The following is a 6,000-nucleotide window of genomic DNA, read 5'->3' on the forward strand; positions in this document are numbered from 1 at the left end:
AAATTCTTATTAGAACAGGTCAAGAAAGAGAAATATTAATTATCAATATCAGAAATTAAAGAAAAGGCAACAATATAAAACAGTATTTAAAAATAACAATAGGATATTACAAAAAAATTTTGGTAAAATATTTCATAGCTTAGATGAAATGAATAAATTCCTTAAAAAACAATACTTACTAAAACTGACTATATTAGTTTCCCAGGGCTGTCATAACAAAATACCACAGACTAGATGGCTTAATCAACAGAAATTAATTTCCTCACAATATGGAGGCTGAAATCCAAGAGCAAGGTGTTAGGATATAGGATACCTTAGTTTGGTATAAGACCCATCTCCTTGGCTTGTAGATGGTGACTTTCTTGCTACATACATAGTCTTTTCTCTGTGCATGTGCATCATTAGTATCTCTTCATCATTTATAGACACCAGTCCTAATGGATTAAGGAATCACGGTTATGATCTCATTTAACCTCAATTACCTCTTTAAAGATCCTCTCCCCAAATACAGTCACATGAGGGGTAAGAACCTTAAAATATGAATTCTGGGAGACACAATTCAGTCAATAACATTGACTGAATAAGAAATAGAAAATATGAATTGCCTTATAACGAATAAAGAATTTGCATTTTCAATTTTAAAATGTTCTATTTCTTAATAAGCATGTGTGTTGTACAATTAATATCTTTGCATGTTACTACATGTAAATTATATCTAAAATCATGACTATGTGAGTTCCCACTTTCAATTATCCCTAAGATCAAATCTACACCTTCCCTTATTAATGCTTGGTTCCCAAAGCCAACACAGTTTTGGTGTTTACTTGGTTGGGGTTTTTTTTTTTTTCTTTTGTTTTTGTTTTGTTTTATGTTTAAATTAGCCCCAATTAGTTTAAACTTAAATTAGTTTAAATTTCTGTCCTTTTCAAATGAAGAGGTGTGTATTAGAAGAGGTGTGTATTAGAAGCAGGGGAATGATTAATTTTTCTTCTATTGTGTTATCTTCCCTTCTGATTTGGATAAATGCAGATATATATGTTCTTCCACCTACTTGCCCCTTCTTGAATATTAATGCCTCCTTTCAACAAGCTAAAGCCAGAAATGTTGCCTTTTCTCTCTTCCTCAATATCCTATCCATTTTCAAGACTTGTGACAGTACTTCCTAAATATCTCACTAGGCCATCAAATGTCACCAGTTTTGAGGATATATGAAGTATTTTTATTTGTTAATTTAAGAGATTCTTGATATTTAAGTAGCAGGATTTATTTCATACCCAGTAAATTCCCTGTAGATTACCTCCCTGATAATATTAACTTTCTTTGGTTGCTCTTTCCCCTGTGGATCCCCTACCCACTTGGTATGGAAATCCTGAAATATAGGAGTCTAGGATGAGGGCATTTCCTATTTCCAGAAGCATCAAATGGCCTACCTTGCAACTGTACTGTGCTCATTTATTACTTTGACTTATTGGGAAGACACAATCTTTACCTCAGGGCACAGGAACATAAACGGCAATAATTAAATGTGATTATGCTGAGAATATTAACATTTTAATCCTTAGCTGGAAGATAAGATGAAAGGTAAAAGATTTGATCAGGCTAGGTAGCCATCTTCCAAAACTTGTACAATCTGCACAGAAGATAAATTCAGCAAATGTTACTATGTGATAAGGACTATATCAATGCTACAAAAATTAAGCAAGATTGTTTTTGGTCTTGGATCACTCAGTCTTATAAGGAACACACACAAAAATAAACTCCTAGGGAGTGTCTGGGTGGTTCAGTTGGTTAAGCATCTGCCTTCAGCTCAGGTCATGATCCTAGGATCCTAGGATTGAGCCCTGCCTTGGGATCCTGGCTAGGTGGGGAGTCTGCCCCTCCCCTTTTACTCATTCTCTGTCTCTTGCTTTCTTCTTCTCAAATAAACAAATAAAATCTTTTAGAAAAATAAAAAATAAACTACTATATAAGGCATGATGATACACAAATAATAGTTGTTGAAAACAGAACATTGCAGAGGTAAATCGGGTAGTGGTAAAATAGCGTGAGCTCTGGAAACATGTCACTTCAGTTTAAGTTTCCATTCTGCTTCTATGAAATGGTGGAAACTTGGATATGTTACTTAAGTTTGGGGCCTTAGTTTCCCCATCTGTCAACAGGATTGTTGACCTGAATTATGTTTTATACATATGTTATCATATATGTTATGTTTCATCTATATATAAAACATGTTTACACTAGTAACTGAAACACTACAAGTGCAACATAATCTTTTTTACATAGGTAGGTAATAATTTTTCAAAGGAAATGTTAAATTTTTATAACAACACAAATATTTTAATTTTCTATAAAATTTTCCCTTACTCTTTGTGGGATAAAGATCTGTGAAGACCTCACAAAGGGAAAGCATCTCAAGAGAGTTCTGAAGTATGAAATAAGAGTCAGCCAAGTGGAGAGGAGTGGGGAGGGAAGATAAGGGCTAAGGGACCCAGCACCTTCTGGAGAGTTCCGAGAGCACCAATATTGCCTGGGCACAGAGCACTGGAGGAAAAAGGGAGAAGCAGTAGCTGATGTTAGAGAAGTAGGTAAAAATCAGCTTATCAGATCACAAGGAAACTGTTTCCCATGCTGAAAAATGTGGGCATTGTCCCACATTATCCTAAAGGGCAAGGGGAATCTCTGAAGCATTTTAAAGTTTGGGCCCATAATTGTATTTTAGAGATTTTATTTATTTATTTGACAGAGAGAGAGGGAGCACAATTAGGGTGAGCTGCAGGCAGAGGAAGAGGGAGAAGCTGAGCAGAGAGCCTGATGTGGGACTCGATCCCAGGACCCTGGGATCATGACCTGAGCGGAAGGGAGATGCTTAACTGACTGAGCCAACTAGGTGCCCCGTATAATTTATTTTAGAAAAATCACTCTGATGGGGAATGGAAGGAAGAAACATCAGCAAGGATAATCTTCAATTATTTTTCTTCCTTGAGTTATACTGCAAGAAGTTGCCAATATTACTAAGAAAGGGCTTTTTTTTTTTTTTTTTTTTTTTTTTTTTGTCTTTTAGCTGTTTCTTCTTGGATCAAAAGGAAACAAATGCTTTTTGCATTCTTCTCTTCTGGTCTGAAGCTCTCCCCATCCTCCAGCCTTCCCATTTCTACCACCTATCCCCAATACTGAACAAATATGACCTAACCAACTGATCAACAGTCAACAGTCTAAACTAGAGGTTGAGAGGAAGAAAGGGAGCCCTGAGGATGGTGGTATTGGAAGTATGGAACCAAAGCATTTCAGGATGGAAAGAAGAGTGAAGGGCCCAGATAAGAAGATTGAGTGATTGAGTTTAAGAAATAAGCCACTCAAAGTGGGGGGGGGGGGGGGAGGGGGGCGGAGACAGAAATGTTTTATAGCATCTTCCAGATACATGTGTGTGATTGATAGTCTGAGAGAAATGCACCCCTATTTTTGTCCTTCCAAATATTAGGGACAGAGCTAATGGGTTATTGATTTTGAACATAAATATTTAATGTCATGGTGACCAGTACTCTGAAGAAAACTACCATGCATATTTTGGGACCTATTATGGAATCTGTTATGTCCTGGAGTATTCAGGGAATATTTCCTCCAGAAAGTGGCAGTGAAACAAGTTCTCAAAATAGAAGTTATCAGGAAAAGAACATGGGGAAAATGGTCTCAGTTAGAAGCAAGAACATGTATAAAAGCATTGAGGGTGGAGTGAGCTTGATGATCAAGGGATTAATAAAGGTTGAGTGACTAGAACCTGGTGAGCAAGAGGGACAGTGGTACACAAGAGGATGGTAAGAGTTGGCAGAGTGTGAAGTCACAGCCTTCTGATAAATGTGGCTGTGACTTCACACTCTGCCAACTTGATATAGACCATGGGATGCAAACATTCAAGTATTTTGTAAGATTATTAAATTCAAGTGAATCACTTCCTATTTTTGACCACTTTCCATGGAAAATCTTGGTATATTAGATGGAGTAAAATTATTATTTCCCTGAATATCCAAGGCTATACATATGACAGGAGAAGAATGGGGTAAGACCCCATCCTTCTCTATATCTCTGTTTCTAAGCTGAAATTTTATTTGCATTGCTAAAGGATTTCTTTATACTAGGTAGGGAGATTAACAAGCAGTGCAGCAGAAATATGAGAGTCATTACTGCTGATTAAATGATAATTTTCTAGAGCGACATTATGCATCAGAAAAGAAAATAATGAGCTCACTTGAATTTATGGACCCCATGGCAGCTGGGAGAAGTTTTCTCATCCGCTCACGAATAGCTTCCATGCCAAATATTTGAGGAGATTATATAGATATTTGAGATAGGCACAGACTGGGAGGTTAAAGAGTGGGCACTTGGAAAGCAAGCTTGCATCACTGCAGTCATCCTGCTGGAAGTAATAAATAACACTAGTAAAGACAATAAAAAGCATTTGCATATATATTCTAGTCTATCAATTACTTTGAGTCAAGATGAAGAGGAAAAGAAGACAGAGCCGAGTAGATAGAACATAGTAAAAAGGAAGTCTTAGCTTGACATATGGAAAGCAATGGAAATCAGAGTTTAAGAAAGGCCAGTGTGATATAGAGAGTGCCAGTCATTACCTATGTATTATTTTGCTAGCCCTGCCATAACAAAACACCACCAACTGGGTGTCTTAAACAACAGAAACTTATGTTTCTTACTTTGAATGTTTTAACTCACCCCCTTCTAGACTTGGCTGAAAGCCCTCTTTCTCCTCCCAGACTTCCTTCCCCAACCCCCACTCCTTTCACAGTTGTCTCTACAGCACGTGACAAAGGTATGATTAATTACTAAATTACCTATTTACCTAAAACCCTGTAGTAGAAGCCTGTCTTCCCCCCTTACTGTACTTAATTAACCTCTCTAGGCATGGTTCCTCAACTAGGCATTGGGACACATCATGGTATGCAGCTCATACGTAGAGTTAAATGTGGATACATGTCAAGTACTTTTCACAGTTTTTGGCACATAGAAACATTCAGTATATGTCAACTTTTCTCATTGTGAGGAACACAAAGAGATTAAATCTACATAACATTTAGAAATCACTTGAAAGCAGTGTAAAGGTAAAAAGCAGAATGCTTCTTAATGATTGATTCAACAAACATTTATTGATTAGCTCCTCTTTCAGTCTCAAATAACATTTTGGTTTATGATATGGGTTTCCTTTAAAAGGCCTTTAAAGAAATTGGTGCAAGCACACTGATGACAAATGAGCATTGGTTAAAAGTGCTGGTGTAGTCTTGGAGATTAAATGTCTTTCACCTATACCATTCCATTAAAATGTTTCATCAAAGTTACCTCTCTCTTTTTCAGCAATTTGAAATTTCCCTTCTCAGTTTCGCCTGTCACCTTCGTGCATGTTCCACATGGTCAAAGCGCATATATTTGATATGAGAAAGACTATGATGGAAAGCAATTGTCTCTGAATTAAAGAAGAGGTCCAGAGGAGAATCATTCTAACATTGACACTCTCTAAAATCACCAGAGCCCCAAGCTTTACTGTGTAAAATGCTCTCCCTGATGTAATAGCATAATTTTCCTACCTTGTCAGATAATGGTAAGTTATCAAATTCCCAACTCTTCAAAAATATCAGCTCAATTTCTTATTCTTATTTACTAAGGATTACTTGACTCTTCTGGTTGGTTCATTAATGCTTTTAATTCTGTCATGAGACTCTTTCCACAATAGTAAATGTTCATGGATGCCAGTATGGCATATTTCATATCTTAAAGATGTGATGATAGAATTCTTGGAAAAAAACTGAATACAAAGTTAGCATGCTGTGGGCGTTCAATAAGTATGTGTTGCATTAATCAGAAATAGTTCTTAGAGCAACTCTGCAGGTTAATAGTTATTTCCCCACTTTACAAATGCTGGAGTTGAGGTTATTATGGTTAAATAACTGATTTGAGGCTGCACAATAGTAAACAACATGGGAAATGAAGCCTAGG

General features: G+C 36.6%; 1 long non-coding RNA gene across 1 annotated transcript in view; it reads right to left on the reverse strand.

The window, feature by feature from the left end:
- The window catches only part of LOC144314047 (uncharacterized), a 127,695-nt gene extending 123,291 nt beyond the window's left edge, over positions 1-4,404 (reverse strand). The window contains exons 1-2 of the long non-coding RNA XR_013379708.1: positions 4,244-4,404; positions 314-434 (exon numbers count right to left, since the gene is read on the reverse strand). This is a non-coding gene — a long non-coding RNA (uncharacterized LOC144314047). The remainder of the gene's footprint in view (positions 1-313; positions 435-4,243) is intronic.
- Between the last annotated feature and the right edge of the window lie 1,596 nt (positions 4,405-6,000).

Source organism: Canis aureus, chromosome 5 (genome assembly GCF_053574225.1).
Source record: "Canis aureus isolate CA01 chromosome 5, VMU_Caureus_v.1.0, whole genome shotgun sequence".
Classification (NCBI taxonomy): domain Eukaryota; kingdom Metazoa; phylum Chordata; class Mammalia; order Carnivora; family Canidae; genus Canis; species Canis aureus.